At 41.3% G+C, this 12,035-nt stretch overlaps 1 protein-coding gene across 1 annotated transcript in view; it reads left to right on the top strand.

The window, feature by feature from the left end:
* The first annotated feature begins 4,909 nt into the window (after nt 1–4,909).
* Nucleotides 4,910–12,035, top strand: part of Pak1 (p21 protein (Cdc42/Rac)-activated kinase 1) — an 82,800-nt gene continuing 75,674 nt past the window's right edge. The window contains exon 1 of the mRNA XM_013014161.1: nt 4,910–5,058. The gene's annotated coding sequence lies outside the window, so the exon portion shown is untranslated. The remainder of the gene's footprint in view (nt 5,059–12,035) is intronic.

Genomic DNA, 12,035 nt, shown 5'->3' with positions numbered 1-12,035 from the left:
TTAGTTAACAGCTATTGCAAACTCATATGCCTGTAGAGGTCAGGTGTGTGATCTAAAAAGGGCCTGGTTAGGACTAAGAAGTCTCCACAGATAAAATAGAGCTGGCTAAAATCTATGGTTTATAAAAACGGTTTGTGAATTTACTAAAGGACCCTATAAATGCAAGAAGTATTGTACTTAAACCAAGCTAACTACTAACGTGTAAGTTTCAGCACATCTCATTTGGTGTCTCTAGGTATTCTTTTTTTTTTTTTTCAAAGTATAGTCCTATCTCTGACATTTCTTTTGCCTCATTTGATCATCTCCCTGTCCTTCCCTTCCCTTCCCATCCCCCTCTCCCTCTCCTCCAACAAAAATGAAATTTAAGAGGATAACCATGAAGTTCCACATTTTAAGTCTCAAAGAAATGGCAACATATGGACAGTCTGAGGGAGACTTAGCATGATGCCATTCTTATGAAAATAGTGGTTTTGGCTGCTTAAGCTCAATGTCTGACAAAGTATTATAGTGGCTAAAACTAATGCATCTTCAGACTGAATTATTGGAAGTACTAGATACAACTAAAGGAAGCAGTGATATTGCAGTACCTTCTGTAGGGGATAAGACTGTAAGAAAAATATTCTGTTCCCTTTGCAAACAGTTATGAAGTCATTACAAACAGGACTGACTGTGGATGTTGCCTTAGAACACGCCTCAAAGTATGGTCTGAACTGAGCCCAATCTGCAGTAACTGTTGAAAATGAAAAGGTTCAGAAGTGTTTATAGGAGTTTTACAGAGTTTTTTTTTTTTTAGGTCTATTGAAGTAATAAAGATAAAAATGAGTTTTTTTTTTGGGGGGGGGTCTGGTCATGGGGCCTGAACTCTCGGCCTGGGTGCTGTCCCTCAGCTCTTCAGCTCAAAGCTAGCACTCTACCACTTGAGCCACAGCACCACTTCTGGCTTTTTTCTTTTTGCTTATGTGGTGCTGAGGAATTGAACTTAGGGCCTCATGCATGCAAGGCAAGGGCTCTACCACTGAGCCACCTTCCCAGCCCGAATTTTGGTTTTGTTTATATTTTTTGTTTGGTACGCTTCTTTTATTTTAATAGGCAGTTTTTCAGAGCAATTTAAATCTGTGGAAAAGTTGAGTGGAACATGTGGAGAGCTCTTTCAGTTTTCTTTATTATGAGCATTAATATGGTACAATTGATGAGCCAATATTGATCCATTATTATTGACTAAATTCCATAATTTATATCAGACTTAGCTTTTTGTATTGTACATTTTTTTCCATTTCTTTTGTTAAGTATGTAATAAGTACTTAATGTTATAGTATCAAAGATGCTACGTCTTCTACCATAGTCACCCCTTAAACACTCCTACCAAATCCCAAACAACTATTTTTTTTTTTTACTAGTTTATGGTTTTTGCCTTTTCCAGAATATCATATAGTTGAAATCAGCCTTTTTAGAATGGCATCTTCCACTTAGAATCAACATTTAACATTTCATATTTCCCCATGTCTTTTTGTAGCTTGATAGTTTCATTTTGATTGCATACTCCATTGTATAGACTCACCAGAATTTAGTCATTTACTTATTAAAGAACATCTTGATTGCTTCTAAGCTTAAATAATTATGAGTAATGATGCAATTAGTATTGATGGGTAGTTTTTGTTGTTGTTGTTGTTGGAACATACTTCTCCTCTCATTTGGATAAATACCTAGCATGTAATTGTTGGATTGTTTAGTAAGCTGTATTTAGCTTTTTAAAAACTGCCAAGCTGTCTTTCATAGTGGTTGGTCTCACTTTCCATTCCTACCAGCAATGTGAGAGTCCTCATCAGCATTTAGTGTTGTCAGCTTTTGGATTTTAGCCATTCTAATAGGTATGCAGTGGTATGTCCTTGTCTTAATTTTCAGTTGACATATAATGTTGGGTATCTTTTTTTTTTCTTTTTTTTTTTTTTGAGTCCAGTCGTGGGGCCTGAACTCTGGGCCTGGGCACTGTCCCTCAGCTCTTCAGCTCAAGGTTAGCGCTCTACCACTTGAGCTACAGAGCCACTTCTGGCTTTTTTCTTTTTTTGCTTATGTGGTGCTGAGGAATTGAACTCAGGGCCTCAGACATGCAAGGCAAGCGCTCTACCACAGAGCCACCTTCCCAGCCCCAATGTTGGGTATCTTTATATATGAATATATAACAAAAATATATAACATATATAAATATATGTAACATTTTTCATCTCTTCTCTGGTGAGGATTTGTTCTGACCTTTTGCACTTTTTTCTTTCACTTTTTGTGGTTCTGGGGATTGAATTCAGGTCTTTACTGAGATACTCTACCACTTGAGCTATATGCCCAGAGCCAGGGCTCCCTGCCCTCTGTGGGTTTTTTGTTGTTTGTTTCTCACTGTGTAGTTCGGGCTGGCCTCATTCTGCTAGTGATCCTCCTGCCATAGCTTCTCTAGTGCTGGGATTATAGTTGTATAATACCATGCTTGGTTCTCTTGCTCATTTAAAAATTTTGTTCTTGGGCTGGGAAGGTGGCTCAGTGGTAGAGTGCTTGCCTTGCATGCCTGAGGCCCTGGGTTCGATTTCTCAGCACCACATAAGCAAAAAGAAAAAAGCCGGAAGTGGCGCTGTGGCCCAAGTGGTAGAGCGCTAGCCTTGAGCTGAAGAGCTAAGGGACAGCGCCCAGGCCCAGAGTTCAGGCCCCACGACCGGACCCAAAAAAAAAATTTTGTTCTTATTACTGTTAAATGCTAATTCTTTTTATATTTTGTGTACATTTTATTAGGTGTGTTTGCAGATATTTTCTCCTATTCTGAGCCTTGTCTTTTCATTCCCTTAACACTGTTTTTTGCAGAAGTTTGTTTTTTTTATTGTGAAAATACCGTACAGAGGGGTTACAATTACATGAGCAAGGTTATGAGTACATTTCTTATCAAGCATTGTTGCGCCTTCTTTGTTTCCCCTTATCATCCCTGCCCTCCCAGCTTCCCCCCCCCCCAAAGTTTTAAGGTTTGTTTTTCGACAATGTCTTGTACATCTCATTGTTGCAATGGGTCCACCTGGATCCCTATTTAAACAATTTTGAACTGAAGTTCTTGTGCTTGCTAGGCAAGCACTATACCACTTGAATCATGTCTCCAACTGACTTCTGCATTATCTTTTAGACACCTTTATAGTCCTCTGTTTGATTTGGGAAAAATTTAATACTATTAAACTTTAATATTATAAGTACTTTTAATATAAGTACTTTAATACTTAAGTATTACTTTAAAAAATACTTAATACTTAAAAAAATCTGGGTTCTTCATAGATTTCTCTGCATCCTCTGTAATGTGCTAATTTGGCATGTTGAACTAAAGTGTAGTCATTGGTCAGGGAAAATGGATACATATCTTCTAAATCAGGCTTAATGCTGGTTACCTGCTCTTTGCCAGGCAGTAAAGAGAGGGATACTGTAGTTAATACAGAGATGACTAACAGTGACCTCTTGTAAACAGAACACAGCGAAATAAATAAGGGAGATAAATAGGCTTAGGAGTCTGAACATGGCATTGACAGCTGAGTCATTCACCACATGTGTGGTCCTGGGAAAGTCACTGCTCATTGTTACCCATTGCTTTCTGTCTCACACCAGCTCTGCTGCTGCTGAACCAAGTTGTATCTTTAGAATATGCTGTTTCTTTTCATCTTGTCTATTAGTCTAAATCATAACCTCCTTCAGTTGCTTGTAGTTCTTGAAAGTTCTACTTTTTTTTTGTTTCCATTCTTCCTCTTCTATTAGCCAGCCAGTGATCTTTTAAAGAAATAAATTAGATCTTGTTGTTCTGCTTAAAAACCTTCCAAAGTCTTTTTATTGCTAAAACTTAGAGCAAAACCTAAATTCCTGATTATGTTTTGGAAGGGATAATCACATACCCTGCCTTTTGTCTTGTCTCTCAGAGAGAAGGGTTGGGTTGGTAAGTAGGGCCATACTACCTCTTAGTGAGCATTTGACATTGTTTTGTGAATTTTTTTTTCCTGGTCCTGGGGCTTGAACTCTGGGCCTAGGCTCAGTCCCTGAGTTTCTTTTGCCAAAGGCTAGCACTTAATCATTTGAGTCACAGTGCTACTTCCAGCTTTTTTCTGAGTAGTTTATTGAAGAGTCTCACATCCTGTCCTGCCCAGGCTTGCTTTGAACCACAATCCTCAGATATCAGCCTCCTGAGTAGCTAGGATTACAAACGTGAGCCACCAATGCCGGGCAATTTATCTCAGGACTGACACACAATGGGTTCTCAAGAAATTCTTACCCCTCGTAATCACCTTGATAATAAAATTAAAAAAAAATTCTTACGAGAACATTTTCTTCTTAGTTCTCAATTTGAAGTACACGATGGCCAAGGGCCTACTTTACAAGGCCATGAGACAGACATAGGTTTATAAAGCTCCTGGTGCATAATACATAGCTCTTAGTAAATGGTAGGTGTTGCTGAGCTTTCTTCACCCAAAGGCCACAATGAAGGCCACCTAGGACTTTCCGGGACACCTTTGGAAGAGTGAGAAAGAGATACAGCTCCACCCGGAGGCTTAATGTGACAATTTGCAATCTGCTTTGAGGATGTGGAGAAAAGATTCGTTTATTACCAGCTGTGGACAGAGGGCCTCTCTTCCTTGGCTCTGGGGCTCACCCAGGACTCTTGACGGCCCTGGAAGGGGCCTGATCCTGGTAAGAAATTACCTCTTGATGGAGGCAGGGACGGGGAGAGCTGTGGAGGCCTTCTTTCCCCTACGGGGAAAGGAGAAGCCCGGTCTCCTCCCACCCCCTTCCTTCTTTCCCTCCCTCCATCCCCGCCCCTTTGCTTCCCCAACCCAGCGCGCCTCGGCTGCCGCCCTGCGAGGACGCGAGCGTGCTGCGCCTGGGGAGCTGAGCGGCAGCGCTGCTGCGGAGCAGGTCGCCTCTGAATCCAGCCGGCCGAGCTCCTAGAGCCCTGGCTTTGTGCGAGCCTCTCTTCCAGGCGGGGAGAGGAGCGGCTCTGTCTCTGCGACCAACCCAATCATCCAAGATGCAGGGGCCAGCTCCCCGCGCCAGGTAATGCCGGCCCGGCCTGGAGCTCACCCAGCTGGCCTGCGTTGGGGGGTCTCTGCTGGCTTCCGGGAGCCGGGAAGCGCATTACATTCTACTTACCTTCAGGCCGAGGGCGGACCGTGGAACCCTCTGATGAGCCCACCCCGGGCTAGGCCTGCACTAAATCAGCTCTGGCTGAATTTTGGGGAACTGTTCCACCGCACGGGCCCCACTCCTTTTCGAGCATCCATCTGCTTGGTGGTCAGGCCATGCTTGCCTCTGTCTAGGCTTAGCTGCTGGCTTGCTGGAACCGTGGGGGCCCATCTCTTTCAAGAAGTGAGACTTGGGGGTTGATCCTGTCCGGGAAGGGGACCTATCCAAGTCCTCGGTTTCCTTATCTGTAATGCAGGGCTTGGTATTCTGTTTGAAATGGGCTTCCCTAGGCTGCCCGATGGCTTTTGGAAAGGTAAGCTAGATCCATGTCCAGGATGGTCTGCAGAGATGGTCCTCTCAAGACTGGAGGAAACAGTGGTGAATTTGGAAAACAGACTAGGTATCCTGTCTTCTAGCTCTCTTTTGTATGGCATCTTTCTGGCCAGATTAAAACCAAGTGATTTTAAGGCAACAGTGAATGCTGAGGCTTATGTTGAGTGTTGTAGGTATGCTGAGTGTTAAGAGATGGAGTTGGGAAGAAGCAGGTCGAAATATGCTAATATTTCTAGTCAGGAATGGACAGTTTTTTAATACTTAGAAAGCTGTGTTAGATTAGGCTGTCTTTTCTGAAGCACTCTTCTTACTCTGGTAAGTAAATGACAGACTTTGAGGCTGTGTATTGTCTTAATCACTATCATTCATTCCCTCTTTATTATCTGCCCCCAAGAAACTTATGTCAGGCCTGATACTACCCTACTTTGATTATTCCCTTCTCATCACTCTTCTTTCTCTCCTCCTTTTACTTTCTTCTTCTTTGTGGCCTTTTTTCCTGCTCTGTTCACTTATTGCCCCACCCCCACTTCTCTGTTAGTAGCTGCTGTCTGCAAGCATTCTTATTCTTACCTCTCCTCCTCCATAGCCAGTTTTTCTTTTTCTCTCCAGTCCTCTTCCTTTTGGATAAGCTATCTTTTCCTCTTAGATATTTTGGTTACTGTTGTCTTATTAATAGGTTACTGGTTTGTAGGGCCCTTTGCTGTTTTCCTAACTAACTCCCTTGCTTTTCACATGAATTCCACCTTCCTTAAGTTCCAGTCTCTCTTCATACTGCTCCCATGCCTTGACTTTGGCCTGCCAATAAGCAATCCTTCTTTCTGAATTTATTCTCCACTTTCTTCCGTGTGTGTGTGTGTGTGTGTGTGTGTGTGTGTGTTTGTGTGCACGTGTACAGGGAATGGAGCAGGTGGGCAGTGGAGAAGAAGCAAGATTAGAAGTCAGAGTCAGAGGCTTGAAGACTTGAGTTAGAGGAAAACAAAAATGTCAGTCAGGGTTGGATAGTGACTCAGATTCCTTTTAGTGAGATGAGGGACTGGGAGATGGCCAGGGAACCTCTGGCAGCTCTGAGACATTGCTGACCTGGAAGAAAGGAAGTTGACCCACAAACTTAGGGAGAAAATGAGAGGATAGCAGGGGTAAGAGGAGGGACAGGAGAAAGAAGAGGCCTGGAGGAAAAGACCTTGGTCTTTGAAGTGGGTGGCCTGGACACGATAGGATTATTTAGAGGGATGTGGTGAGTGTTCGGGAAAGATTGTAGGCTGGAAAGGGGATCCATGTAGATTTTCCCCTGAAGTCTGACTCTTTGAACTGGTTTATTCCTTAAAATTTTGCCCAATTTTTCTTGGGTAATATACCCAAAGTGGGAGAGCAATAGCAGAAACAGAGCTGAGAATAAGGTGGCAGTTTTATCAGCACTGTCTTACATGTGGAATGTATGTGTGATACAAAAAGCTTTCATATTGTACCCATCCGTTTTTAAACATTCTCTGAATCAGCTATTCTGTGTTACTATGCTGGGAATATAAAAATGTTTTCCAATACAGATCAAAGAGTGTGGAATCTCATGTGTCCACTGTTGTAGAGGAAAGCACAGGAGTTGCAATATTTCAGTGGAGGGGATTTTCTTTTTTTTTTGGTCCAGTCATGGGGCCTGAACTCGGCCTGTGCGCTGTCCCTCAGCTCTTCAGCTCAAGGCTAGCGCTCTACCACTTGAGCAACAGCGCCACTTCCGGCTTTTTTCTTTTTGTTTATGTGGTGCTGAGGAATCGAACCCAGGACCTCATGCATACAAGGGAAGCGCTCTACCATTGAGCCACCTTCCCAGCCCAAGTGGATTTTCAACTTGGCAAGTCTATGCAGATCTAGGATGCAAACTCAGGTCCTTTCTAATACTGGTAGGTGTTCACTTATATTACCTTCACTCTCAACTGGTTATATTCATAGAGTTATAAGAAATTTTCTAATGTATACTTTTCTGTCTATCTTTCTGCCAGTCTAGATATTACTGAGACAAAAAGAAAAAAAAAGCAATTTCATGAGGTGGATCATGTGCTATGGTCAAACACATACTTACTACCTTGGAAGGGAAACAGATTTTGTTCCCCTTAACTTCTGGCTCTAGGCCACTTGGGTGACTCAGTGCCCAAAACCTTCTGTGAGCTATTAGATGTCTCTCTCTTCTTCTGTTTTCTTAAGTCTACTTTCAGACAGGCCAGCAACCAGATGTGGTATTTTGCTTCTACTGTCTTCTGTAAAATAAGGATTTAACACTTCATAGGGCTAGTGAAGATCACATGGAGTAAAGAATGTGTGAAAATGATTTGTAGAGTGTTGTACAAATGTTATGGTTGTTCCCAAGGGCATCCCTAAACCTCAAAAATAAACAAAAAACCCATCTATAGCCTGAAAGAGTAAGAATGCCACTGGCTTATTTTATGAAATTCTTAGACTGAGTTCTGAGTTAAATTTCCAGTACTGCCAAACAAAAAATAACAACAACAACAACAACCCCCCTAGCCTCAGTTCTCAATAAATAAATGAAAAAAGAGGGTTAAATAGAGAAAATTTTTGAATCTGATAATTGAGCCTTATGTTGAAAATGAAGGGAAGGTCAAGAAGTTTACAGAGTGCTTTATTTAAGAGTGGTATTAGGGCTTCAAATCAAAGCCTTGGGTTCTTGCTTCGCTTTCAATCATGACTGGAGCTCTACCACTTGAGCCACCTCTCTATTTCTGGGTTTTTGGTGGTATATTGGAGTTACGAGTCTCATGGATTTGTCTGCTTGGGCTGGCTTTGAAGTACAATTCTTAGGTCTCATCCTTCCTTGATGCTAAGATTATAGATGTGAGCCACTAACTAACTAACTATATATTATTTTTAACGACACCTTGTGATAGCAAAAGAAAAAAGAAAAGGAAGGGAAGAGATTAAAAGAAGATTGAGTTTAGTTAAAATCTTGGTTCTACCATTTACTACTTAACTATTAGTCACTCTATTCCATCTTATAAAAATGGAAACTATATCCACTTTAGGCGGTTATTATAAAATAATATAATATATATAATAAAATAATTATAAAAAGAAAAGTAACTATAGTAAACACTTGTTTTTAATAACTATAGAAAAATAACTAGTATACAGTTGTTTTTTTTTTTTTTTTTTGTGCTGTCCCTCAGCTCTTCAGCTCAAGACTAGCGCTCTACCTCTTGAGCCACAGCACCACTTTGGACTTTTTTCTTTTTGCTTATGTGGTGCTGAGGAATCAAACCCAAGGCCTCATGCATATAAGGCAAGCGCTCTACCACTGAGCCACCTTCCCAGCCCCTACAGTTATTTTTAATAGCTGTATTTATTCTTACCTTGTGAAAATAAACTTGGAAGCCACCTCTTGCTTTACTTGTGGGCTGTGAAGGGGTCATCTTGTGTGTGTGTGTGTGTGTGTGTGTGTGTGTGAACAGAGCTTGAACTCTGGGTCTTGACTTGCTTGCTTTCTTGCTTATGGTGGCATTCTATCATTTGAACTATGCGTCCAAGTGTGTCTTTTTGCTAGTTGACTTTTCTGCCCACATGGCTTTAAACTGGGATTGTCCATATCTCAGCAGATATGGCTGCCTGGCTTAAAGACCATTTTAGGGACTTATGTATTGCATCTTTGTGCTTTGTCTTAATGTTCAACAGGGACACTTGTCATTGTTATATTGTTATTTGTCTTCCACTCCTATGAGTTTTTTGATGTCAGAGACAGGGTCTAGTAAATCTCAGTGCCTACTTTTGCCAAGCCTTGTTTAGTTGCTAGCTGTCTACTAATGGTAAATATAACAGACTTAGTTGCTATTATGTGAAACTTACTATTTATTGAAGGAGTTGTAGAATAAGTAAACAAATACAATTAAAATTTATGATAGATGTTGTGAGTACTCATTGCTCTGCCTAAAATAGTTTTCAAGGTACTAAGATTTGTCATCTCATTTCACTCAGGCCTTAATAAGTGTCTCATCTGCAGAAAAATTCTATCCTGTTGGGTGTGGTGGCTCACGCCTGTAGTCCTAGCTACTCAGGAGGCTGAGATCTGAGGATCACGGTTTAAAGCCAGCCTGGGCAGGAAAGTCCGTGAGACTCTTATCTCCATTAAACCACTAGAAAACTGGAAGTGGCGCTGTGGCTCAAGTGGTAGAGTGCTCTCCTTGAGCTGAAGAGCTCAGGGACAGTGCCCCAGCCCCACGACCCATTCAAAAAAAAAAAAAGCTCAAGGACAGTGCTCTGGCCCTAAGTCAAGCCCAGGACCAGCACAGAGAAAAAAGAAAAGAGAAATCCTGTCTAGATCTGCTACCTCTTTCATATTTACACATACATGTGTATGTGTATTGACATTGTGTATTTTTATTCTTTGTCTGCCTCTCCCCTCCCTTCTCCTGTCCTCTTTCTGGTACTGGGGCTAAAACTCTGGGCCCAGATGCTGTCTTCTTAGCCTTTTTTGCTCAAGGCTGGCATTGTACTGCTTGAGCTACAGCTATACCTTTAGTTTTTTGGAGGTTAAGTGGAGTTAAGAGACTAACAAGAGTTTCCTGCCCTAGCCAACTTTGAACTGCAGTCTTTAGATCTCAGCCTCTGAGTAGCTAGAATTACAGGTGTGAGCCATCAGCACCCAGCAACTTACTATTACTGTTATTTTTTGTGCAAGTGCTAGGTAGGGCTTGAACTCAGGGCCAAGGCACTTTCCCTTAGCTTTTTCATTCAAGGCTTTATGCTCTCACTTGATCCACATCTCTACTTCCTTTGTTTCCCTTTTGCTAGACCATAAACTTCACCAATGTAGGAAATTTGTCTTCCTAAATTAGTACCTATATGTTGTAGATAGATGTACAATGAATATTTGAATGACTGAATATATCTATTAGATATATTGATGTAACTGAAAGATCTTTCCAGGTGAAAGATATGCCAGCAAAGAGAGAAGGTTTGATGATTTGTTTGTTTGTTTTTGGCTCTATTGAGGTTTGAACTTAAGGGCCTCCTGCTTGCTAGGCAGGTGCTCTACTACTTGAGCCACATTTTCACTCCTTTTTGCTTTAGTTATTTTTCAAGCAAGGTCTCTTGCTTTTCTTCGGGGCTGAAGGAGACTTCATTATCTGACAAGTGAGCTTCTGTGTAATGAGATGATAGGTTCAGGTGCCATCACTTATAGCTTATGGGTTAAGATGAAGTCTCACTATTATTTGTGTGGGCTTGCCTCGAATCACAGGCCTTTTACTCTGCCTCCTGAATAATTGGGGTTATAGGCATGAGCCACTGTGTCTAGCTTTTTTCTTAGGGTTTTGAATTCAAGGCCTTGCACTTCCTTGTAAGGCAGATGCTCTATCACTTGAGCCATGCCCTTGATCCTTTTTTTGCTTTTAGTTACTTTTCAGGTAGGGTCTTCTGGTTTTTTCAGCCAGCTTCATTTCACAATTCTACTTCCAGCCTTTTGCATGGCTGGGATTACAGAAACACACTACCATACCCAAGTTATTGGACTGTGATTTAGTAGAGAGAAGTTAAGGTGGTAGAGGAGTACTGATAGATAGTTGAGAATTATAGGAAGTTGTTGAACACATGATCTGTGTGTTTGGAGTATATTTAATTCAGTTCATTCTGATGTTGAAATTGATGCACATTTTGGTGATCAAGTCATGGGAATCCTGGCTAACTTGGACCTGAGGTAAGAAAGGGGAGTGTCTAGAGTATGATAGGATCATCATTATGACTGTTGAAGTCAGCCAGAATAATAGATAGAACAGGAACTGTCTTTCAGTAAGAGTGACCAGGAAATAAGTCGTAAATAGCAAAGAAGTGAGATAGCGACCAGTTAAGAAGACTCAGAGGAAAATGGAAGGTTTTTTTTTTGTTTGTTTTTGTTTTTACAAAAAGAAAGTAAGAAATGGCTTGCAAATGTCACTGGAAATTAAAAACAAACTAAATGCCAAGAGGGATGCGGTTATGCTCAAGTGATAGAGGGGTTTGCACCATAGGTTCAAAACCCTGGTAATATCAAACCAAACCAAACAAAAAGTCCAAAACAAGAACTGAAAACTGTAGGATGAATTGAGAGAGAAGACAGTCTCCAGTTGATTAGGCTACTAGAGAAGTCTGTTAGATGTTGAGTAGGTTTCTTTTAAGACAAAGAAGCAATGGTAAATTAACCAAGGGTCACAGGCAGAAATGTTTATATAAAATAGTGGAAGGGCTTCAGAGTCTGGAGAGGGAATGGGGAATTTGATCCAATTAGAAGGAACAGACAAGTTTGGATCAAGAGTATGGGTAATCATGGATGACTGAAGTAATGAACACTCCTAATTATCTTTCAGAGGGAGGAAAATGGAACACTTTCATATTGTTGTTAACAATTCAAGAGGAACAGTTCTTTTTTTTTTTTTTTTGGTCTGGGGCCTGAACTCTGGGCCTGGGCGCTGTCCCTCAGCTCTTCAGCTCAAGGCTAGTGCTCTACCACTTGAGCCACAGTGCCACTTCCGGCTTTT

Source organism: Dipodomys ordii, unplaced genomic scaffold (genome assembly GCF_000151885.1).
Source record: "Dipodomys ordii isolate 6190 unplaced genomic scaffold, Dord_2.0 Scaffold22, whole genome shotgun sequence".
In the NCBI taxonomy this organism is placed as follows: domain Eukaryota; kingdom Metazoa; phylum Chordata; class Mammalia; order Rodentia; family Heteromyidae; genus Dipodomys; species Dipodomys ordii.
Note: the sequence above shows the minus strand (reverse complement) of the source record. Positions and strands in the feature narration are given on the sequence as shown.